General features: G+C 40.4%; 1 protein-coding gene across 5 annotated transcripts in view; it reads right to left on the reverse strand.

Moving 5' to 3' along the window:
* Window positions 1–5,748, reverse strand: part of LOC126458007 (prominin-like protein) — a 517,920-nt gene extending 512,172 nt beyond the window's left edge. For 3 of the 5 annotated variants that reach the window (XM_050094784.1, XM_050094782.1, XM_050094781.1), the window contains exon 1: window positions 5,597–5,747. The gene's annotated coding sequence lies outside the window, so the exon portion shown is untranslated. Of the gene's footprint in view, window positions 1–5,596 lie in introns of all 5 variants that reach the window. The other 2 variants (XR_007585562.1, XM_050094783.1) reach the window with 1 other exon arrangement.
* Between the last annotated feature and the right edge of the window lie 19,932 nt (window positions 5,749–25,680).

Below are 25,680 nucleotides of genomic sequence, written 5' to 3' on the forward strand. Positions count from 1 at the left end.
CATGTTTTTCCACCCTGTGCGTACAAGCGACCAGAGTTTTCGGTTGAAGCAGGAGGTGGGTCTGGTGGTGACAGAAGGATCCAATTATTTTATGACCATCCTTGATACGGAGTCTTGTCCAAATAATCTCACATGCAGCTTCAATTTCTATCTCAGTAGATTTGAAATTCTTCTCTACTATGACAAATATCACTTCAGGTTTTGACTAGCTTTCTGTCCGTGGTATTATGTGACCTTCACTCCTTTTTGGAAGTAATTCCAACTCTGGCACTTTGACGTCAATGCTTGGATTTCAATATTCTCACTTATGGGGGAGATCTTACACTGATACTTCTGGGTTTGCTACAGTTATATCTTTTGAATCCAGGCTGTTGGTGTCTTCCCTCCATGAAGTTGGGAGTGGTCACCTGTTTATATTGCGTTAAATGTACTAACTGTCTTCGATTGAGAACTAAGTTACTGCAACACTATATAGTGGACGGTTATCACTTCTAGGGGAGGTGTCTATGAATGCTTAAAAGAACTAGTGTTCACCCCAGAGTCGGAAAAAGACGTGGCCTAACCAATTATCTAATGCTCTCCCAAACATAACGCCGAATCATTCGAGGAATTTCCGTGGGGGTTTCCAGCCTGCCTCTAACCCCGCCTGTGCGCTCACTGCACGCAGTGGACCCAGTCAGCATACAAACTTGACTTTGTTATACGTAATGTATGATCACAAGGTTTATATGTTATTCTGGAAAATACTGTTTTGTCAGTCCGGATGATTTGAAAATGGGTTCAGGTATGCCGGAACTAGTCATTAGTTAAATAAAAAGTGAATCTTGCAACTTAGGTTGTTTCTATATATGTTTCACTTTTTAGGGGGGGGGGGGGGGGGGGCGGCGCTGCGAACACAGCATTCGAAGTTACGGAGCGGAGCACCAGGAGTTGTGGAGCGGAACACTGAGCTGCAAGGCCGCGCCACAATGACCGGCCTAATTATGCTGTCGCTGACGCCGGCCAAACGTGAGCAACGGCCTTCACATCTGTCAAGTGTCGAAGATTTTACCTATTTGATAAAAAAAAAACTGAAGAGCGTCAGTTTCCCTGGGCCACATTTACGTTTGTCGTTTCAGATGATAAAAGAAAAGCGTTTGACAGCACAAATCAAAAATAAACGTTTATCACAAATAGTTACCTAATGACACAGGTAAAACTGATTTTTAGTGAAACTTCAAACAGTCAGATCCAAAATATTCCTTAAACAGTTGTGATGTCTCACCAAACAGCGTTACCAGATACTATAATGTTCTGTCTTATACAAGCAGGCTATTAGAAGCAATAATTCTCGAATATCCTGAAGTATCAACATTATCAAAGCTGTTTAACTTTTTTTACCTTTATCTTCATAATAACTACATTTAAAATACATTCGAATTGATTTTAATGAAGTACAGTTTTTTGTTAAAATGCAGTATTAGTAAAGGAAAGCAGAATATCATAAAAATTGTTTTACACACAGAATCTGACTAAGATACTAGTACAATCTTTCTCAATAAGAAATTCAGTACCAAAATCAACTACATAGGCCTACTTGTATAGTATTATGGCCCTCTTTCCTGTAAATTTTTAAAACTTTGGAGAACTCAGTCCAATGTGACTACAATATACACTACTTTGCAATGGGTCAGCAGGAGGATACGTACACTACAGTAAAAATGAAAATAATCGCCATCACTTATGAGACAAAACAACAAGCAAGTGGCGTGTATCAGCACAACTATTATCCACCACCAAAGCTACAGCAGAGTAAAATTGTCTCTAGACAGTATGATGTCATAAAATGGAATTTCCACACTCCGATCCACACACTGATCTGAATTAGTAGGTCAACCAAAATATTGCTACTGGGCCCCAGCTTTGACTCGTGACACAGAAACAACAACAAAAATTGCTTTACATCCCATTATTTGGCAACAGAAATGAGTCATGAATGGCCTGTAATTCATGCCATCTACCGAGCTAGGTTAATAATTGGTTCCTTTTACCGACCTCCCGACTCAGCAACATTAGTGGCAGAACAACTGAGAGAAAATTTGGAATACATTTCACATATATTTTCTCAGCATGTTATAGTCTTAGGTGGTGATTTCAATTTACCAAATATAGACTGGGACACTCAGATGTTTAGGACGGGTGGTAGGGACAGAGCATCGAGTGACATCCGAAAATTGGCTCGAGCAATTAAACAGAGAACCGACTCGTGGAGATAACATCTTGGACCTACTGATAACAAACAGACCCGAACTTTTCGACTCTTTAAGTGCAGAACAGGGAATCAGTGATCATAAGGCCGTTGCAGCATCCCTGAATATGGAAGTTAATAGGAATATAAAAAAAGGGAGGAAGGTTTATCTGTTTAGCAAGAGTAATAGAAGGCAGATTTCAGACTACCTAAAAGATCAAAACGAAAATTTCTGTTCCGACACTGACAATGTTGAGTGTTTATGGAAAAAGTACAAGGCACTCGTAAAATGCGTCTTAGACAGGTACGTGCCGAGTAAAACTGTGAGGGACGGGAAAAACCCACCGTGGTACAACAACAAAGTTAGGAAACTACTGCGAAAGCAAAGAGAGCTTCACTCCAAGTTTAAACGCAGCCAAAACCTCTCAGACAAGCAGAAGCTAAACGATGTCAAAGTTAGCGTAAGGAGGGCTATGCGTGAAGCGTTCAGTGAATTCGAAAGTAAAATTCTATGCACCGACTTGACAAAAAATCCTAGGAAGTTCTGGTCTGACGTTAAATCAGTAAGTGGCTCGAAACAGCATATCCAGACACTCCTGGATGATGATGGCACTGAAACAGAGGATGACACGCGTAAAGCTGAAATACTAAACACCTTTTTCCAAAGCTGTTTCACAGAGGAAGACCGCACTGCAGTTCCTTCTCTAAATCCTCGCACAAACGAAAAAATAGCTGACATCGAAATAAGTGTCCAAGGAATAGAAAAGCAACTGGAATCACTCAATAGAGGAAAGTCCACTGGACCTGACGGGATACCAATTCGATTCTACACAGAGTACGCGAAAGAACTTGCCCCCCTTCTAACAGCCGTGTACCGCATGTCTCTAGAGGAACGGAGGGTTCCAGATAGTGTCGGAAGTTCCATGCGGCTTTTCGCGGATGATGCTGTAGTACACAGAGAAGTTGCCGCTTTAGAAAATTGTAACGAAATGCAGGAAGATCTGCAGCGGATAGGCACTTGGTGCAGGGAGTGGCAACTGTCCCTTAACATAGACAAATGTAATGTATTGCGAATACATAGAAAGAAGGATCCTTTATTGTATGATTATATGATAGCGGAACAAACACTGGTAGCAGTTACTTCTGTAAACTATCTGGGAGTATGCGTGCGGAACGATTTGAAGTGGAATGATCATATAAAATTAATTATTGGTAAGGCGGGTACCAGGTTGAGATTCATTGGGAGAGTGCTTAGAAAATGTAGTCCATCAACAAAGGAGGTGGCTTACAAAACACTCGTTCGACCTATACTTGAGTTTGCTCATCAGTGTGGGATCCGTACCAGATCGGTTTGACGGAGGAGATAAGAGAAGATCCAAAGAAGAGCGGCGCGTTTCGTCACAGGGTTATTTGGTAACCGTGATAGCGTTGCGGAGATGTTTAATAAACTCAAGTGGCAGACTCCGCGAGAGAGGCGCTCTGCATCGCGGCGTAGCTTGCTCGCCAGGTTTCGAGAGGGTGCGTTTGTGGATGAGGTATCGAATATATTGCTTCCCCCTACTAATACCTCCCGAGGAGATCACGAATGTAAAATTTGAGAGATTAGAGCGCGCACGGAGGCTTTCAGACAGTCGTTCTTCCCGCGAACCATACGCGACTGGAACAGGAAAGGGAGGTAATGACAGTGCCACGTAAAGTGCCCTCCGCCACACACCGTTGGGTGGCTTGCGGAGTATAAATGTAGATGTAGATATCAGTTGTGTCATTATTCAATAAATCTATATAATTTTGTGTGTGCTGTTGCACATTTCAAACATATTTGCATGCCATCACTAAATCTCTGGATACTACAGACTGCCAAAATTTGTACAATCAAAAGGGCAATTAATGACTTGATGATAGTACCTGGCTCAATTTTGACTGCGGTCACATAGCTTTGTTAAAAAAACTGCATCCAAAACTGCAAACAAAGTTAAACAGCCTTCTTAAAAGAGCAAACCGCCATTTGAATTACAATTCTAAAGGTTGTTAGACCTTTAGCATTATATTTGATAATGGCATCAAAGCTGAAATCTGGATAGTACAAACAAATATAATACACAGTCAAATTACTGTTTACTCTTCTAAAAAGTTATAGCTTGACTGTGGCTCAACACCATCAACAGCTTCTCAAACTGCCTTGTTTGATTAATGTTTACAGCCTTGCCAGTTATGCTTAAGAGTCCACAACAACACATATCTTTGCTTAGTGTCTTATGGATATCTTCAAAACTTGTTGCATGTAGGATACTATGTGAGGAGGATGTAAATAACAATCCACAATAGCTGCACACTGATGTCCAGTATTGTCAGTTTCCTTTTACAGCAGCAGACAGAAAACATAAAACATATAAGCATAAAAGCAAACGCACATAAAGGCAAACATATGATGGCCACTAATACAGTTCCTACGGAATTCGTGTCAAGTTCAATAACTTACAAAAGCCGAAGGCAATTGCAGCACCAAAACCATTAAACAACACTTATAAATGAAACAAACAAGAGGGCTGTAGTCAAAAGTCATATTTTGATATGACGAGAATGACATATTTCAAAAGAAACATTCCAAAGTCATTTTCAAGTGATGAAGCAACTCCTTTCAATTCAACTGTCATTTTACATCCTTCAAACTGTACTGCCACTGGTTTCCCCATTTACAAAACTAGTGCATTTAGCTTTTATTTTCTAGTAATAATTATAGTCTGAATGTGTGGCAAACCACTTATATTGCCTCCCATCGAAAGTAATAAACAAAAATAAGAATTTAACTTTAGTGCATTATGACTTCTGAAATACCAGAGAGGCACAATATGCACCCATGAGAAAACATACGTTGTTTTACACATACCCCATATTGTTGAATATACTTTCACTTACGTACGCCAGCACATCTATGGTAAGTTAAGTTGCTCTTGTATACCGTAAAACCGCTCCAACATATGTAATGAACGATACACTGACTAAAAGAAAGCTGGAGAAAATGAGAGAGATTTGATTATTTCTCATAAATCAGATATATCCCGGCACCGTCCATACTGCAAAGGGGCGGTAAAAAAATATCACATCTCACCTGCATTAAAACGTATACCAGACCATGCTGACTAATGAAAACCTTGTCCAGTTATGAACTAGCTTCCAACTACTTTTTATTGTTTCAGAGACGTATAAAACAATAAACAACACTCACACAGTAAGGACGCATTTGAACAAAGCAAGTCCCTATTACATTCTGTCTCTGAACACGACCGCCAGTACAAGTGCCCGACTGACTCCACTAACAAAATTATGAAAACACAGCTGAGCAGTTACGGTAAAAGGTTGATGACTTACCTTCGACGCATGCAGGGTTGACAGCCCACTTAGGTGACACTCACACAACGGTTAAATTGACCATTTCTTACTGCGCACTGGGTTTCAAACTAAGCACCCCCAGCATCTACAGAAACAAAGCTTTCGATGAACCATTTTTTTTTTTTTAAATCAGCTCGTAAACACCAAAGACAGCAAACAGAGAAGACGTCAATTTACATTACATGCGTGCCGTCCAAAGATTCTCTATGCGTGGATGGTCCTTGGATGTGGATACACAGCACGCTAGTCGCTCGTTATGTTTACCCGTTAGTCCGTTACCGGCGTGTATCCTTGACTTAGCACAAACTCGGAAACTTGCCGGTTAAGCACCGCTCATGCCGAAAGGCTTGTGCTGTAAGATGGGAGGATAGGAAAGTTAAAACTGTCGTCAGACGCGTGTGCAAACAATAAATCCACCAGACGCAATCCAGAAGCAAGCGCTCATTCGTCATTTAACTCCATAGTTACTTCACTACGAGCGTATGGCGCCGTGGCGAGAGCTGAGAGCATCTTCAGTAGGGAGTGGTCGACTCGTACGGACATCACGGTTAATGTTTTCCATGACTTTTGCATCAATTAAAGCAACTGACTGGTTGATCTTGCCCAATGACACGATCTATCCCTTTGTCCATTTTCCTTCATCGGTCTGTGTTGTCTTAACAATTAGAAGTTATATAATAATGCACACGAATAGGGTGGAAAAGTATGTATATTACAATTTGACAATGTAATTGCTACGTCCCCTACTTTTGTCCACAAATTCGATGTAAAATTTCAGTCGACTCAAACTCCCAAGATATTTTTGTTACAAGAGCTAACTACCGATTGTAAATTAAGAGATATTATGTACTGATCGATAACTGCGAACAGTACTTTACACCATACAGACTACAGAGTCACCGTTTGTCATCTGATGGGCGCAAGTTTCAGTGAAACAGTACTATTTCCCAGAAAAATGTTGTGCTCGTACTTCACAATGCCAATTTCTTCGCATAACCTAGGGCACGTACGCCATTAACAACATGTTTGTGTTTATTCTTATGTAAGTAGAGAGTTTATGCTTTGAAGAGCTCAATTAAGATCACACTACACAGTTAAGCGAAACTATTAACGCTAGTAGAGATGAGGCCTTTAGATAGTCAGAACATTTCATTGCTGGTGACATTGCAGATTCAAAATATCAGCAGATAATTATAAAACAATTCATCCTCATGGAGCATGACCCATTATAATGGGCATGGTGATGATTGTGATTGTTCCTGCTAACAAGGAGAGAATATTTTAAGGAATGGGAAGAGCACTGGCTGAATTCATACAGAATATAAATCATGTCTCAAAGGCAAGCAACCTCATTTCTTGGATAAGTAAGAGTAACACAATGAATTTGGAGAAAAACAACAATTATATCAGAATCATCTTAGAAAACACAGATGCATCTTCCTGAGGTACTAAACATCCTCCATCCCACATAGTACCTCAGCTACTTTTAAATGATGATACATTTGTCCTGTGCCTTATTTGCAAAATAAGCATTTGTCACATCAGCTTGAAACCACTAAACATAACCATTCCACAGAATGTTCTGAGCCTTATTTTCAGAGGCTTTGCCTTCATGTTGAGTATATTTTAACCTATTAATTTATTGTAAGTTTAATAAACAAAACAGGAACACACAACACAAACTTTAGTCATCAATCATATATTTTCCTTCACTATTTACAACAGTTTGCTAATGCTTGGGTAACCATTTGATTCTCTGACTGTACATATCACGTGGTTTTTGGGCGAGGAACTTGTGGAGCCATGTTTGGAGCACATTTTTATTTGGAAAGTAAGTTCCTTGAAGGTTGTTTGATAGAGAGCAGAAAAACTGGTGGTGCAAGATAAGGTGAATAAGATGGGTGCTGAATGACTTCCCAACCCAACTCCTGTAGGCCTATAGTGTTTTTTGTCAGTCTAGCAGAATGTAGACAGGCGTTATTGTGGAGTAGCATCACTTCACGCAGTCTTCCTGGTCATTGTTCTTGGATTGCATCTGCAGGACATCTCAGATGTTAACAATAGATGTCAGCAGTGATAGTTACACCTCAAGGAAGCAATTCATAGTGCACTACACCTTTGCTGTTCCACATTATCTTTTGTGGAAGCACACAACTCTTTGTATGGGGAGTTGCTGCTTTGTTTTGGGCCTGACCATTACTTTTACCAAAAAAAACCTTTGACTCTTTCCACATCCCAGAGACTCCTCTCCAAGGGATGCATGGAAAACTATAAATGTAATGTGATGTAAATGTTCCTTGTGTTAACTTAAAGACACTACTTCTCATTACAAGTAATGATACAGGATAGGAATGATTGATGATGTGTATGAGCCAATTGATGGCAAGCAAGCAGATATGTACATATGGCACCTTCTGATTTTGTTATTTTGGCTTAGAGCATGCGGTATGCGTACACCAGAGTTTTGAACCTTCCTCATTGCATGCAAATGTCGTACAGTGGTGGAATGATCGCTGTTCATCACATTTACCAGTTCTCGAGTATACTGATGTGGATCATTGTGGATTAATGCATTTAAACAATGTTCACCAAATCCCGAAGGTCTTCCCGAATGTAGACATCACTAATGTAAAGACGACCCTCCTTAAAACCAGAAAACTGTTCTCTTGCCATGCTCTGTCCAACGACATTATCCCCATACATGGCACAAATGTTTCAGGCTGCTCCTGCTGCCTTCACACGTCTACAGATCTCAAACAGAAGAATATGTTGGAAATATTTCGATTTCTCAACTTGGCACTCCAGTTTTAGTGTCTACAGACAGTTCCACTCACTACCTCCAAGTGCCAAAGTGACAGTACATAAACTTCAATAGCAATAGTGAACTACAAATAAAAAATGACCTTCAATAAATGAACCCATAGCGTCCAGTATACCAACATGCAAAACAAAAATGCTAAAAACTAATGCACCAATCAAGTACATTTTTGTCCCTTTATATATAGACTGTCCATCATCATTATTGTCACACTTACAAAGAAGTCTGTTAAGTATCCTCTGTCATCATAAAAGAATACAATCGCCAGATCAGTTACTTTGCTTTAATGTTTGTGTGCTGAATGGAAGAAGCATTTGATGAAATTATGCCCACTAAGGTAAACAACCATATTTGCCCTTTCAATAAACGTATTACTCTAGCTGACTGTCAGTCTTCTGTATAAGCCACACATCTAAACAGTGCAGATTTCTTCCACATCTGCTGAAAAAGAGTATTAAGATGTATGTTATTCACTTGATTAATAAAATGTGTGAGAACACACAGCCATTCCTTTACTCATATTATAGCATGATCTGCCATAAAAGTCATTCTCAACATGAACATGAGCACCTTGACAGAAGAAAATCTTTGTTAATGTTAAAGAGAGTGTGGGAGTTTCTGAATCACATAATAAATAAATAAAAAACAAAAATGCCTTGTTAAAGGTGCAGTATCAACAGTGGCTTCATCAACCACAAACAGTGCATCACATGCCATTCATACCATCCACGGAAGAGACATTTAAAATAATTGTCAAGAACTACTGCTGTAAAGAGCTAGCACCCACTGCCACATGCACCACCAGAGGACGCCAAATTCATATCACCTCACTGCTCTCAATTGTGACATCTGGTCGAACCGAGAGCTGGTGAACAGGAGAGCAACCCCGTGCTACTATTGCTCTTTCACACCAGACCGTTCCACATCACCCACGGATTGTTTGCAGCCCACTGATTGCCTGGTAGAGCATCCCTCTGTCAGCAGTGCTTTGCAGTAGGTCCCCTGTCAGCAGTACCCAGTGTTTGAATGCTATTTATGTGGACTGAGAATGGATAGATGTGGTATCTAGAGACATCTGGTGTTGCACTTGCCCAGGTCGAGCCATAACTTGACTGTAAAATACAGCTGTTTATGCCAGAAATCCAAAGAAAGAAACGAAATTTAAAAATCTGAATTCAAATGAAGACATAAAGTTTGAATTCCACTAAACCTTTCAACTCAGTCCATCTGCTCGCCACTTAGTCCAAGCGCCCCACTACCCCTGCCACAAAAGCTGGTTATGGGTTTCATATGGACCTAACAATGACAACTGATGCAAAATACTGAAGGGCTCCCTTGCGCACGTTATGCCGACATTGAAAAGGGATCTTAATCTATTTGCGAGTGCTTCAGAATCACAAATTCTTTACAATGACACAAGAGAAAAAACATTTTGGTATTATCTATCGGTTTTAACAAAATGTGTTTACAATAAGTCATATTTAGGTACACCACATTATAAAATAGAGAAAGGAGTGGCTTTCTTTGAATTGTTGTGCTGATACGATGCTGTCACAGCGAAGGCAACAGTGGACGGAGCTAATGAGGACAGCGTGAGGGCTGTGGAGGGTTCAGCCAAGCATTGGCTAGTCTGGCATGCTGACAATGACTGGGCATGGTGCTGATAAGCTGTGGTCAGACGAACAGTGCAGCTGCCAAAGGAGGGTTGGCAGATGCAGTAACCAGATCTCGTAGGTTATGGGAGACTGCAACACTCCATCAAGGGAACAGGTGTTCACATTAAGGGGTAAGGCATATGTGATTATGGAAGGCTAGTCACATTTTTTTTTAAAAAGGAATCTAATCTCACAACTATTCAGGGACCTAACTGGTCCATGCCAGCACTGATTAAATCAGATGAAAAGCACAGTTGGCAGAACACCCAATATCGACCGTACATCATGGCTTGTCATTAGCTTAAGAAACTGTGTCACAATGAGGTCGTCCCTATTCTTCCTTGTTTGTGATGGGTAAGAGTCAGCATATTTACAGGAATTAGTTGGAGGTAACCGAATAGAAAGCACTGACCCAATTTTCATTGTCTAATGTCTTTACTGTCAGATGCTTTAACAGTGAACATTATACCTTTTTCTGTTTGTGCTCACAGTTTTGGGGTAGCATAAAAATTGTACCACTTGAATGTTGACCCTTCGTAATACGGGTATCTACTCCCAGATATAGGAACAACGTGTGTGCATCTGAGTGGCTGCCATACAATCACAACTATTGTTAGGGAAATAGTGTGACATCAAGTGTCAGGGTGCATGTGTTTCACAGTACCAAAACTCAATAAGGAGATAATATATGCCACTGCAGTGCAAACAGTATGTACTTTTCCCAGCAGATGTAAAGTAGCAATCATTAAATTATTAACAGCAAGAGAAGTAAAACCACAATCTGGAGTTATGTGATGGTGATGCCCTTAAAGTATTTAAGCATAAGTTCTCCAGTTATTTCAGATGAACAAATAAAATGACGCACACTATTGACCATTATTAAGTATACTTTCTCACATTTAGTAAATAAAATGTTCCACTGATAGTGATATTCAGTTCATTACTTGATATAAAACTATACTATTTCTGATAGGTATGGCTAGACTCAGTGGAAAGGAGCTGTCAGACCCTCAGAATCAATGTACATAGAATATGATACATCAAAAATGCAAAAATAGTAACACAGAGCTCAGCAATTGTGTGCTAAACATAATATGCATTTTCAGTAACCACAGCAGCAGTGGCGATCATTAGGTCACCATTATTAGTTCCAGATCAGCTTTTATCGCATTCCTATCAGGGTGAAGGTACTGTGAGTGTTTACTCATGTGTAAGATGATTGGTGCCTTTGTGAAATTCAATGTTGCTTTTTAAGTACCACTACCAAGGAACTGTTTATTTTATATATTGATTTAACCTGATCTGATTAGGTCCATCAGGCCCTCTGATACATTGGACCAGGGTTTTACACATACAGTACCTTTTCTTACATCATACTTTCCTAAGAAACAACAGTTTTAATATTGTCAATAGTATTAAAATGATTTGAGTTTCTGAAGTTGCTGTGTGAGTAAATAATACTGACTGTGAACGATAGAGATAATACTGGTAGTACTTGTACTACTGCAGTTGCTGCCACTAACAGTAGTAGGAGTAATAATAATAATGACTGTAATAATAGAATTCTGGCAGATATAAAAAGCATTTATAGGTTTACTAGATAGATGTTTCTGATATAGCAAGTTCTCGGCAAAGGAAATTTAAGGAGTCTGCACCAGCTAAGAACATTAGGAAATGAGGGAGAGCTTTTTGGAAAGAAGGATATACAAGGATAGCAATTGTGCACAGGGCAATGGTAATCCTGGTAATGATATTCAGTTCTCTGATATAAAACAGGAGATCATTCCAGAGTTGGGTTCCTGTTACTGAGAAGGACTTCAGGAAAGTGGCTGAATAATGGGGATTTTGCTCCGATGTGAATGGGTGTTTCTGCCTTGTTATTCAGATAAGTGTGTTAAGGTCAAGAAGAGATATGAGGAGGGACAGTGTTCATTGATAAGACAGTACAGAAGACAGAGGTATGGAAATCTCGGCACTTGTCTGAATGCAGATAGGATATCTGTGCGTACAATGGTGAAATATGATCAAAGAGTGAAATGTCACAGATATAATAAACACAGGCATTCATACCAGTTCCAGGTGCTGTGAGGTTTCCTGAGAAAGGCCTTGTAGGATAACACCACTGTAATCAATAATTGGGATTGTAAGTGTTTGTACAAGTTTCATCTCAGGTCAAGAGGGAAGAGCTTTTTATATTTCAGTGGGACATGCACGTTATAGCTGCATGTTAGGCCAATTTAGATTTTCGTGTATTATTATTCATAGACCCTTTTGTGGTAAGAGATAAGTTAATATTTGTCTCATTTAGGGTTGAAGATTATCAGGAGTCTTGATATTTCAGGGTAATGAGCCTAGAAAGAAAAACCAGTACGGTTTGAGATATGGACTGGTTGAGCTTTAACACAACATGTGCCCATTTTGATAGTGCACACAGGTCACTATTGAGGTTCTCAATAGCTGTCTTTCAGCTTTATTGGTTTTGCTCTTAGACACAGCTGTCATCAGCATACATTTGGTATTTGCAGTAGAACAAAACTGATGACACATCATTTATGTACAATAAAATGAGTTTAAGACGTAATACCAAATCCTGGAGGATACCTGATACTACCTGCCTCCATAGTGAAGTTATAGTGCCAGACATAATGTACTGCTGGCAAGTGAAACCACTGCTATGCACTTTGCGAAAAATTTAGGCTGCTAAGTTTAGCAATAAAATTTACAGGACACATCCACCAGGTAAAAACACTCCAGGACCACTGGCAAGAGTACAGAATGTCTCACAATCACCAAAAATGGCACTTTGTCCAATAAAATGTACAGGATATGTCCACCTATGGAAATAAATAAGAATATGTTTCAAGGCAAAGAATGGTACGTGGAACAAACATAAGAAACCATGTAAATAAGGTTGGAGATAAAGGAACAAATATTGAGGGCTACAAGACCTTGGCTCACAAAGTATGTGAGTAATATAAGGAATAAAATTGTGCAGAGTCATACATTACCTGTTCTTATGTTTATTCACTCTTAATACAACACAGGGCATGTTTACAACATAGGCCAGGTATATAAAGCATCCTTATGGCACACATTTACGGCTCCTACTACAGAGCTATGAATCAAAATAAGCAACACTGTAGTAGGTTGTGCTGCCAGATGGAAAAATAGAGAATGTGTTTACAGAGTAACGATAAACTTAGATCCATTATAAGACCATCTTATATAATGGATCTAAGTTTGTCGTTACTCTGTAAACACATTCTCTGTTTTCCCATCTCGTGGCATCACCTGCTACAGTGATGATGCAGCAGAGCCATTCTCTTGACTTTGATTATGAAGTAGTGGGGGCCACCTTAACTTCAGTATCAGTCTGTGGGTTTACTCCCTAAATGAAAACATCAATAGCTCTCACCTCAGCTTCTTCAGTTAGTATTTCATTTCATGTGACGTTTTTACTCAGCACATACATACAGCAGAATGTGTTTTACATCTGATCTGTGAAAGCCTCAAGATCTTCACTAGTTTTCTGGTGCAAAGTGGACAAATTGTCTCTATAATAACTAACTCCTCTTGTTGGAGCAGTGCTGTGCTAACCCACTTACCAAAACATTAAACGTCACATTGCATAATGCATCCACTGATTCTACATAGATTTACCTATCACTTGAAAGTTTCAGTTTGGTTACCAAAATTTGGAATTCATCTTGACAAGAGCATAAATTGCTAAAGTAAGTAAAGGTCTGCAAAAATGGTAATATCCTCAGTGCACTTCCCTGAAGTGGGCAGAACCATAGCAACCACTGGAAAAGTACTGGTTAGCCCTACAGGTGGGGGAAGCAGTGGAGATTTCTGTTTCAATTTTTGTTGCTCATCTGTGAGATCAGCAATTTTGACCAACAATAGTTAGGTGATGGCTACTACTGGTACCTATTTCATTTTTGGATGAGAAAGGGTCCACTAGCTCTCTTTTGTTTTGGTATTTTATATGGCTTGAATTTCTAGCACTACATTAATAAGCAAAGCCATCGAGCCAGGACTATGTACATTCTACATCCTAAGCACTGTGCAAAAAAGTTATCGCATTATCACAAGGTTTACCCAAAAAGTTGTGAAGAAAGGAGACTGCGTGGAAGGGTGCTAGCAAAATTTGATACGCAGCTTACTGTTTCCATTGCAGAGGCCCTAGAGGTGCTCGCAGCAATTTGTCTCAACACCTGCCTAGTGTCACCTTCATGTTGATTCAATAGATTGGCAACATGGTCCTGTAGTTGTGATTTTTGCAGGATTAATGCATTAACCTACTCTTGAAGCAAAGCAGTATTATCTATCTCAGCATTTCTAGCAGTAGCTGCAGCTTTCTTCCATTCTGGAAACCTGCAAGAGCATGTATCAGGCATCATTATACATTCTAGGATCACAAATTCTAGTGACTGGAAGACTTTAACAAAAGACAAAAGATCTTCAAATATAAATGAACAATGAAACCTAACCGTGACAGTTTCCAATGGTAGTAGTTTGCAGAAAGATGGCAGCAAGGAGTAATCATGTGTGACAGCATGACTTACTTTAGCTTCTCCAGCATTAGTTGAAATGGTGCAAAGATGGTGGTGTCATTGAGGTTGGCAGAATGGAGCAGCACATCAATGATGCCTTTGGCATGGACCCATGGCAACGTGGTGGCAAATCCTGGTTGGACGCACAGTGGCATAGCAGGTGGCTCATGCCAGACTAGCACCCATGTCAGCGTGGAGGTGCATAGCAGCAAGGCAGCCTGTAGAACATGTCCATGCAATGAAATGGGGTGTTCATGGTGAAACACAGTGGTCGTATTCCCTGCACTTGTACTCACACAGCATGGCATGTTCTAGTCGCATCTGAACACCAAACAAATTTGGACTATTACATAGCCCAGCCAAATGTAGCCAAGTTACAGGCTAACAGTGTGAAGCCATCTCTCTCCCATCGAATCAATATATATGGCAACTACCTACAAGTGAGTTTGCCAATAATCCAGGCCAAACTGTGAGTTCTAATTCTGTGGCTGAAATCAGCTGTACATATTTGGACTGAGGTTAATATTAGGTGGGACGTGGGTCTCTGGGAGTGTCGGGAAATTTGCTGGAAAGTCAAAACCAGAAGTGCATCAGTGTTTAGATCACTGACTGGAGTTTATTACTCCACCTCTACTATCCAGAGACATCCAGTATTGGTATTGCACTGGCCCACATCCAGCCATAGCTTCACTGTAAAATGCAGTTGGCTGGCTCAGAAATCCAAAGGAAGATATGAAATTTAAAAAAAAGTCCACCAAACATTTAATAAAACTTTCTACTTAGTCTGACTGATCACACACTGCTAGTAAATATTGATAATCAGTACCAGTGGAACAGAGGGAGAGGGACACACACACACACACACACACACACACACACACACACACACACACACACACACACAGAGAGAGAGAGAGAGAGAGAGAGAGAGAGGGGGGGGGGGGGGGAGGAAACCACAGTATACAAAGTCATGTATGTCTTATACTTAATATACTGCACATAAATACGTTTATTATTTAATCGTTATACAGTGTTTGATGTGCTCTGGAATGTTCCTCCACCTTGTTACACCAATGGACACAACAAAAAGTGAATTACACATGAAACTAAAGGGTACTGGTTTATTAACAACAAGACATGTACAGAATGCACCTTGGAGACAGTGCAAGCTGTCATAAGTCTGTCCTCCAAATCAATGTCCATGCCATATATGAGTTCCATCTACAGCAAAACAGACACCACAATATACCACAGTAGCCAAGTACACTTGTTGTACACTCAAACGATCACATTGTAACTGACTCTGACCAGCCCTGAGTCAATGTATACACCGATTCTGGTGTGACCTTGTCAGAGGATGCTTGACAAGAGCACTCTTGGGGTTGGACTATGACAGTTGACAATAATGCTGTGTCAGCTATTAAGTTTCCGTAGTGAGAATGGGTGGCACCGCTGCAACACCAAAAAACTGAGGCACACCTTGGGCACCATCAATTTAACAAAATATTTGGCCAGTATCTTGGCAGAAGAGCCAACAGTAATAAACATGGGTTACAGAGATAGCCTATATCATTCTTGCATATGCCTTCCTTATAAACTGAAGCACACTCACAAAATCTTGCAGGACTAGATACTTTGTCTTCAATCATGCATTAGAACAAGAATTCTTTTTCAACTCCTCAGTATTTCTATCATAACTGTAAAAAATAATATGAGGAATTTTTTGTGTTTCTATATATTTCAGGCTGCCAACAGTCAGTTGCTTGTTGCTAGTGAAGACCACAGTAGTGATTTTATGTCAGTTTGAATCTTCGAGAGAAATATGAATGGTTTTATCCAATGAGAAAAGTTAATGTAAATATGTGTTCCATTTCCAGTAGGCATGGACCTACCACTGTACATAGCAGGCAGAACTTTGGAACAGTTGTATAGTACACAGAGTATTGATTCAGTTTTAAACTGATTCTTTTCAATGTCACAAGAGCCATGCATCTTCGCAATACCAAACGAGCCCATTTTGTATTTTGGATGGGATTCAGTGGCTTCTTTCCTTTTCTTTGTGTGTGTGAATGACTTAGGCTGATTATAAGGCTACTGGAGGGTTCATAGCACAAGATTTGCAGAGGTTATGGTAGACATAAGGATACAAAAACATGACAGGGTGAAATACAGAAGAACTAAGGGTCTGAACTAGATAGATGTAATGGCTGGGGCTACAATTAAATCTGCTCGGGCTGATGATGGGAAAATAACTGCTATGTTGAGACCTGTTGTGCAACATAACCTGAGAAAATCATTACTCTTACAATGGAAAGTGCAGGTTGGAATATAAACAATATTATGAAAAGGGTAGATTGCTATTCACCATAAAGATAACATGTTGACTTGTAGATGGGCACGATGGAAAGATTGTTACACGTTTGAGCTTTTGGCCAAAGCCTCCTTCACAAAGGAAAACACACACACATTCACACAAGCAATGATACCTCAGTCATATATTACAGCTATCTGCAGATACTCTGATCACAATGCAAGTGTGTCACGTTGAACAGAAGCAGCAATCTGGAGTGGGGTGGGGAAGGAGAAGTGACAGCAGGCTACGAGTGAGGAGAGAAGAGTCAGTGCTGACTGTTGGAGCATACGGCTACAAGATGGTGGCAAGACATGGCTGCTAGGTGCAGTGTCAGGATGCTGTGTGAGTAAGAAAGGGGGGAATGGGGAGTGGTAAAGGATATGAACAGAGAAGGACAAAAGACTTGTGGTTGTGTTGGTAGAGAACAGCATACAATGAAAGTTAGGAGACATGCATTTGGAGGAGGTGATAATACAGAGGGAGCAGAAACTGTTGGGTGGAGGGTATGGAAATCATAGATTACTGTAGGTTGAGACCAGGATAATTTTGGGAGCAGAAAATGTGTTGTAAGGGTAAATCTCACATGCACAATTCAGTAAAGCTGGTGATGGAGGGGAGGATCCAGACAACCCACCTTGTGAAGTTTCCATTGAAATCAAGCATGTTATGTTAGCTTTATGTTGTGCCACAGTGTGGTCTACTTTTCTCTGGGCATCAGTGTGACAGTGGCTATTCATTATGGTGGACAGCTGGTTGGTAGTCAAACCAATATTAAAAAAAGTGTGCAATAATTGTAGAAAAGCTGGTTTATGATATGGTAACTTTCATAGGTGGCTTAGCTTCTGATGGGATAGGAGCAGCCTATGGAAGGACTGGAATAGGAAGTGCTGGGTGGGTGGATTGGGCAGGTCTTGCACTTGGGTCTTTCTTAGGGATTGGGAGTGGCAAAGGGATGGAATATGGTGCTGTGGAAGTTGCATGGGTGCTGGAACACCACTTTAGGAGAAGTGGTAAGGACCTGGGGTAGGATGTTCCTCATTTCAGTGCATGATAATCAAAGCCTTGAAAGCCTTGACAAAGGATATGTTTCGGTTGTTCCAGTCTGGGGCAGTATTAGGTGATGAAGAGGGTGCTCCTCTGTAGCTGCTTCCTGAGGGTGGTGGGAGGATCAGGGTATGTGGGATATGGCTTGTGAAATCTGTTTGCAGCCTATGTCTGGGGGAAGTGCCTGTCTGTGAAGGCCAACGTAGGATCTTCAGTGTAGTTGGCAGAGGAATGGTAATTACTGCAGATATTCTGTCCCAAGGTAGCCTGACTGTAGAGGAGGGATTTTTTGGTGTGCAAAAGGATGGTAGCTGTAAAAATTCAGGTACTCTTGGTCATTGGGTGTTTAATGTGGACAGAAGTGTGGATGGAGCCATCAGAGAGCACAACGTCAATGTCTAGGAAGGTGGCACACTGGGTCGAGGAGGACCAGGTGAAAAGAGTTGGAGCTAGGTGTTGAGGTTGTGAAGGAATGAGGATGGGATGTCTTTCCACCTAGTCCAGATCATGAAGATGTCATCAGTGAATCTAAACCAGACCAGGTGTTTAGAATTTTGGGGTGTTACGAGAATTTCCTCCAGATCGCTTGTAAACAGGAGTATAAGAGGATGCCATACCATATTTTATGGACTATAAGATACAACAAACAGTAAGATGCACCTTATTTTATTTTTAAGCATTTAAAAAAATAACATTTTTACCAGTTTTATTATTAGACTGCAAAGCCAGACCAAAAGAGAGTGTTAAGTTTATAAAACTAAACTGACTTTCAAAACCCCGAAAAATCATCATCTGAACTTTCTTCTTCTACTCCTTCATGTTCTTTTTCTTCCTCTTTATCATCATCATTGTCCTCTTCATATGTCATACAGTCTTCATTGCTATCAAGAGCATTATTTATGCTGCACTTCTCAAAAGATAAAACAGTAATGTATTCTCTCACTCGAGAACATTACTGTTTTATCCACTGACACATTTGTTTGATTGGATGTTCTTTTAAAGCTCCCTTCACTGTGAATTCATGTTGGGTTTCATCCATTGACCATTTGTTCCACTCCTCTCTCATGTAGGCCTACTGTTTAAGTAGTTTATTTATTGAGACACCAAGAGGTTGCAGTTGTGAAGTTAGTCCTCCTCTTGGAATAACAGCAAGCTCTGTATTTACCGGTCTCAATTTCTCTTTCAGAGGATGTTTCAAATGGCTACTAAGCTGATCTAGAACAAGAAGAGAACTCTTCTTCAATAAAACTTCTTTCCTCTTCTCCCACATTCTGTTAATCCTTAATTTCATAGCAGCCTTGTCGATCCAACGCTTGTCGGGTACATGAACAACAATACCTGGCAGAATTTTGAAAGGTTTTGACATTGTTTTATACTTGAAAATGATCACAGGATTAAGTTTAGTACTGTCAACACAGTGTAGTGCATATTTTCATGTACACTTGTTTTTATAGTCACAGTTTAACCTCCTCTCATGGCAACAGTTCTGTTAGTAGGTGCATCAAATTCAGAGGAGTTTCATCCATATCCGCTACTGGGCTTAGTTCCACAACAGTTTTCTTTCAATGTTGAATAACAGAGTGATGGAAAGACAATGTTTTCTCTCCTTATATTTATGGCATTTTCTGAGATAATTTGGTTTTGGTTCACATGCTAAGTCCATGATGCTTCATAAACCTGTAGCACCAACCAACTCCACCCTTAAAGTCTGTGAAGTTCCACTGTAATGCTAGCTTAGAAATGTGTGTTTGAATCATTTTTGTATTTATTCCAGTGGAATTTTGACAGTGTTCTTCATTTTATTTCAATATGTCATATTCTGGTTTTGTCCATTTTGCATTCAGTCTTCTATTTTCACATGTAGACTTCCTCATTTTTTTTTCAGTTCTTCTTTACTAGCCTGCCAATCACGAATGGTTTTTTCTGTTGGTGGAGGGCCAAAATGTCTCAGCTGCTCTGTTTCCATGTGCTTCTGCATATGCTATTACATTCAATTTATAGCCCACACCGTATGAACAGGGTTGCCACAGGTTCTGGAAATCAGGGAATTTCAAACACACCAGGGAAATATCAGGTGAATTTGAAAAAAGAACATGGGAAAAATCTCTGGGTGCAGCTGAGTACGTGCACTGCTTCCCTACTCCCTCATTCGTATTGCTTCTCCCCCTTCTACCACTCCCCTCAGCTTGCAGTCAGTGCTGCCACCACTTCTTTCCACTAGCCTAGCAGCTGCCAATGAGACGTAGGGAGGTGTGAATAGTGGTTTGTTTAGATCTGATTTTAAGACACTGTAGATCCAGTGGCCAGAGGCGGTGGTCATGTGTGCATGAGTTGTGTCTGAATGATTGCGTGAATGTGTGTGTGCTCTCGTTTTCTGACAAAAGGTGTGGCTGAAAATTTAGTTTTGGGAGTGTGATTGTCTTTTCTATGTGTCTGTCTGTGGCTCAGCAATCATCTTTATGGTGAGTTGCTACCTATCCTCATTATTACTGATTCTCAGAGTGTTTTAACAAGTTATCAGTTGCATCGATTGATCACTGTGGTCTCATTTCATCAACGTACTGTCTGTGTCTCATGTATAGCTGGTCACATGAGTGGATTTCTGTGATGGGCCAAAACCACAGGCTGTTTCTCTGGTTATCTGTAATGGATCGGGCCTATCGATTTGAAGCCATTCAGTTCCCACTAATGTGCAGGCCCTGCCCACTGGATCTAGTCTCACCGATTTGCCTGCAGGCTGTGTCTGTTTGTGTGTGGCATAATGCAGTGGATTTTCATGGTCTATCCATGGGCCCAGGACTGTGGTGCTCCTCAGCAGACCAGAGGCCATGACCGATGGATTTCAGGAATTGCGACTGTCTCACCACAAGTACATTGCACAGTGTGGCATTTTATAGACATTTTATTTGTTCAAGTATACTGTGGCACCTGAAAAGTAGTTTGTATGTTAGAAAGTATGGATGATAAGGAGAAGAAAATTGTGCCAGTTGCTGACGGTTTGTATGCTATGTACTCATATATTTCTCGAAAGAAAAATCACACAATACCTGTGAAATAATAGATATAACACAGTGGGTAATAACTGACAATAACAAACATAGTAGAAGCAACATTTTATTTGCGATCACCTACAGTATTGGTCTACGCAATTCTTCCCCACCTTATACACTTCTTTCAAGAGGCCCAATTTTTTCCAAACTTATTTCTGAAATCAGTGAAGGTATTTTAAATCTGTCTTGCAACTCCAAGGAAATGCATATTTTTGTCACCAAATGTGTTTTGTTTTATTGAAATAAAATAACGTGAGTGGTCTTAATGAAACACACATACCATATGGCTTGCTTTCTCCATCTAAAAAGAGTTCATTACAAAAAAAGGTCAATGTTAGTACTTCATATCTTCGCTCACAGCAGGAAACACCATCTGCTTGCAAGTTTTTTTAAAAGAAATTTCCTTGTTTGCACTATTGTTTCTTGTACCAAATGCAAAGAAAGATTGTGAGCTTATGTCTTAAGTTACCCTTGAGATCTCAAAATTTCTCAGTGAAAAATACTAAAACTTGTCTAGAAATCAGGGAAATATCAGGGAATTTCACTTGGGGAAACTTGTTTCAACCCCGATGAAAATCTTTTGTTCCATTATGAAACTACCTACAAAAAAAAAAAAAAAAAAAAACATTGTACTGTTACCAACAACACAAATCACTTTCAGTTCGAGTTCACAGACGCTGTAGAGTGCAATGATGCACCATAGGATAGACAATTTTCTGGGTTTGGGATGACAGGGTGGGAGGGAGACATTGTCAACATGCTTGTGAATCCCTGCTACTCATGTTCATCACATTGATGCCAGTTGAATCCATTATTATCAGGTAGAGATAGATTTCCTGCGGCATCGAATATATGGCCATTTTTAAGACTGGTGGGAATTTTAAATCAAACACTGGACATTTTTGTATTAATTTTAAGTGTACGACACATCTAAATTTTGGATACAATATTTTGAAGAAAAAAGTGTATTTTATCATCAGTAAAATACGGTACGGGTACCCATGGATGTGACTCAGATTTGATAGTATATCTTCCCTTCGAAGCAGAAGTAATTATGTGTTAGCATATCGTCAGTAAGGTGCATGAGGAATGAAGTAATGGGTCTGGAGTCTGAAGGGTGCTGGGAGAGGTAGCGTTTAATAGCCAGAAGACCATGGTCATTAGAGATGTTGGTATATTGAAAACTACCTCTCCCAATGTTGTTCAGACTCCAAACCCACTAATCGAATCCTCACAGGCTTTCTAAGTATATCATAACACACAACTACTTCTCCTTTGAAGATAAAGTATGCAAACAAATTCGCAACACAATGATGAACACCTGCTTGGCACTCTCCTATGCCAAACCTGTTTATAGACCATCTAGAGGATGCCATCCTAGGCTCCCAAACCCTAATCCTTGGTATGGTTCAGCTTCATTGATGATATCTTCATGACCTGGGCCCAAGGTGAAGACACTCTATCCTCATTCCTTCACAACCTCAACAATTGCCCTATCTCTGTCCGCATTAAACCTACTAACCACCAACCACACTACAGTATCTGCATTTCAACACCTGTCATCCCTTCCATAGTGAAATATCCCTCCCATCCAGCACGGCCTTCTGGGGACAGCATACCTGCAGTGACGAGAACTCCTTTGCCCACTGTACTGATCTCACAAAGGCCTTCACAGACAGGCACTATACCCCAGACCTAGTCAGCAAACAGATTTCCCACACCACATTCCCACACACACCCAGTCCTCCCACCACTCCCAGGAAGTAGCTACAACGGAGAGCTGCACACCCTTTGTCACCCATTACCACTCTGAAATGGAACAACTGAAAAACAACTTCATGAGGACTTCGATTAATTATCATGATGCCCCAAAATTAGGGACGTCTAACTAAGATGCTTCTATCCCCTCCTAAAGTAGTGTTCCATTGCCCGCCCAACCTCCAAAATATCCTAGTTCACCCTATGGCACCCTCAATAACAACCTTTTGACACAGGGATCATATCCCTGGTAGAAGACCCAAGTGAAGACCTCCCAAATTCCCACACCAGCACTTCCCATTCTAGTCCTGTCATGGTATTATCCTACCCCGTCAGAGGTTGGGCCACCTGTGAAAACAGTCATTTTATATATCAGGTCTCCTGCAATCATTGATCAGCTTTTTATACTAGTATGACTACCAACAGCTTTCCGTGATGATGAATGTCCACCAGCGAGCTGTGGCCAAGAGCAAAGTAGACCACCCTGTGGCATAACATGCAGCTGTACATGACATACTTGATTCAATGGCTACTTCACAACTGAGGCCATCTGGATCCCCCTATCCACCAATAGCTTTTCTGAACTGCTCAGTTGGGCGTTATCCTTACAACAAATTCTCCATCTCTGATATTATCCAGGCCTCAACCTACAGTAACCTACTGTCCCCACACCCCCACCCAACAGTTTCCGCCTCCCATTTCCTATCACTTCCCCCCAATTCATGTCCCCTCACCCTCATTGTGAACAGATTCCTGCCACCATATCCTCTCGTCTTTTCCCCTTCTCTGCTCCTCCATTTCCACTCCTCTCCCCCCTCCTCCCCCCACAGCCTCACAACATTGCACCTGACAGCTTTGTCCTGTCACCATCTAGTCCCTGCGTGTTCCATCAGGAAGTGCTGACATCTCTCCTCCCATCTGTATGCAACTATCCCTACCCCTTCCCTTCCCTAGTCTGAATTGCTATTTCCATTTGACATGACACATTTTAAATAATTGGTATGGTTCCTTTCTAAAATAATATGTTTGATGACATATAAATAAAGAATAAAGGCAATCACTGTGTCTAGTTGAGGCATTGAGTGATCAAAGGGCACAGAGTATTTAAAATGTCGCTAAGCTATCAAATAATGCCCTTCTCCAGAGTCACCAAAAATACGCACATGGATAGAAGGTCCCAGATGGCTACATTGTCTCAGAGCTGTGGTTTGATTGCGTTGATGGAAGCAGATTTCAAATAATCCAGGGAATGTGCAGGGGATGAAAAGGAACAAATTAGATGTGCTTGGCATGTGTGAAGTAGGATGGGGAGAAAATGGAGAGGTAGAAACTGGAGATTATAAACTTTTCTACTCAGGGAAAAGCAAGAATGGTGAAGATGGAGTAGGAATACTATTAACACAGAGATTAAAAAATGAGGTTGCGAAGTTACTATATTAATGCAGATATACATGATTACCAGCCAACATAAGGATGAGGATGTGGAAGAATATTATGAGCTGATTCAAGAAATTATTGAGAAAGATAGTAGAAATGCCTGCATTATGATTATGGGGGACAGGAATGCAGTGGTGGGTAAAGGAAGAGATGAAGATACAGTGGGCAAATTTGGATCAGGGATAAGAAATAAGAGAGGGGAATGGCTAATTAGCTTTTGTAAAGAAAACTCACTGCTAGTAGGTAACATATTACTGGAAAATCACAAAAGGGATGTTATACATGGATCTCAAATTTGTATAGAGAAAGTTATCAGTTCCTGTTACAAAAACTTTAGAATCTGTCTTAAGAATGCCAAAGCTTACCCAATAGCAGACATAAACTGAGACCACTGCCTTGTAGGGGGAGAAATACAAGTGAAGTTGAAGAAAGTGTGGAGAGATAAAGCAGAAGAAAGATTCAACTTGGAGGTAACCAAGGAGGTAGGTAAGGGTTCAGCATTGGAAGACAGGTCTATGGAACAATGGGAGAGAGATAGAAAGGAAAAATGTGTAAATGAAAAATGGATAAAAATGAGGTAAGGCCTCATTGTCTCTGCCAAAGGAGTACTAAGAATTAATGCATCCAAAAGTAGCAGGAAAGAATGTATAACGGAGAACGTGTTGAAAAAGATGGAAGAAAGGAGAAAGTGGAAAAATGTGGAAAAAGAAGAAGGCAAAAAGAGATAAAAGAAACTGAATAATGAATTAACAAGAGAAACTAAAGAAGCAAGATAAAAATGGATGAAAGGGAAATAAAAGGAAATGGAGAGGGAGGGAAAGTATGAAATGATATACAGATTAGCTAGGGAAGTAAAAGAAGGAAGACTAACATGGAAATAGAAAGAATGTGTGGCACATTAGCTGAAGAAGCAGAGGAGGTCCTGAGCAGATGGCAAGAATATGTAGAGTATCTGTATGAGATGGATCAAATACCAAGTGAAGTCAAGCTCGAAGAGGAGGAATGTGTGCCGGAAGATGGAAAGGGGCACATAATCTTGGAAGCAGAAACAGATGAGGCGCTGAAGGAGATGAAGAATTGGAAGGCACGTGGAATTGATAACCTACCAACAGAAGTGTTGAAGAGTTTGGGAAACTGAGACAGGAGTGCCTGCTAACAGACACTTTGGGAGGACAATTTTGTGGAAGGAGATTGAGAGGAAGGAGGAGATACAAGATGATAGACAACATAAAGGGAAGAAGGAAATAGTCTACCTCTTTAATGAGATATATGACAATGGGGAGTGACCTGATAACTTTCTGGCAAAGGTAATGATACCAACTGAAAAAAAGAGAAATAACAAAAAATGTGAAGAGCATAGGATTACCAACCTAATGTCTCATGCAGCTAAAG

Source organism: Schistocerca serialis, chromosome 2, assembly GCF_023864345.2.
Source record: "Schistocerca serialis cubense isolate TAMUIC-IGC-003099 chromosome 2, iqSchSeri2.2, whole genome shotgun sequence".
NCBI classification, from domain to species: Eukaryota; Metazoa; Arthropoda; class Insecta; order Orthoptera; family Acrididae; genus Schistocerca; species Schistocerca serialis.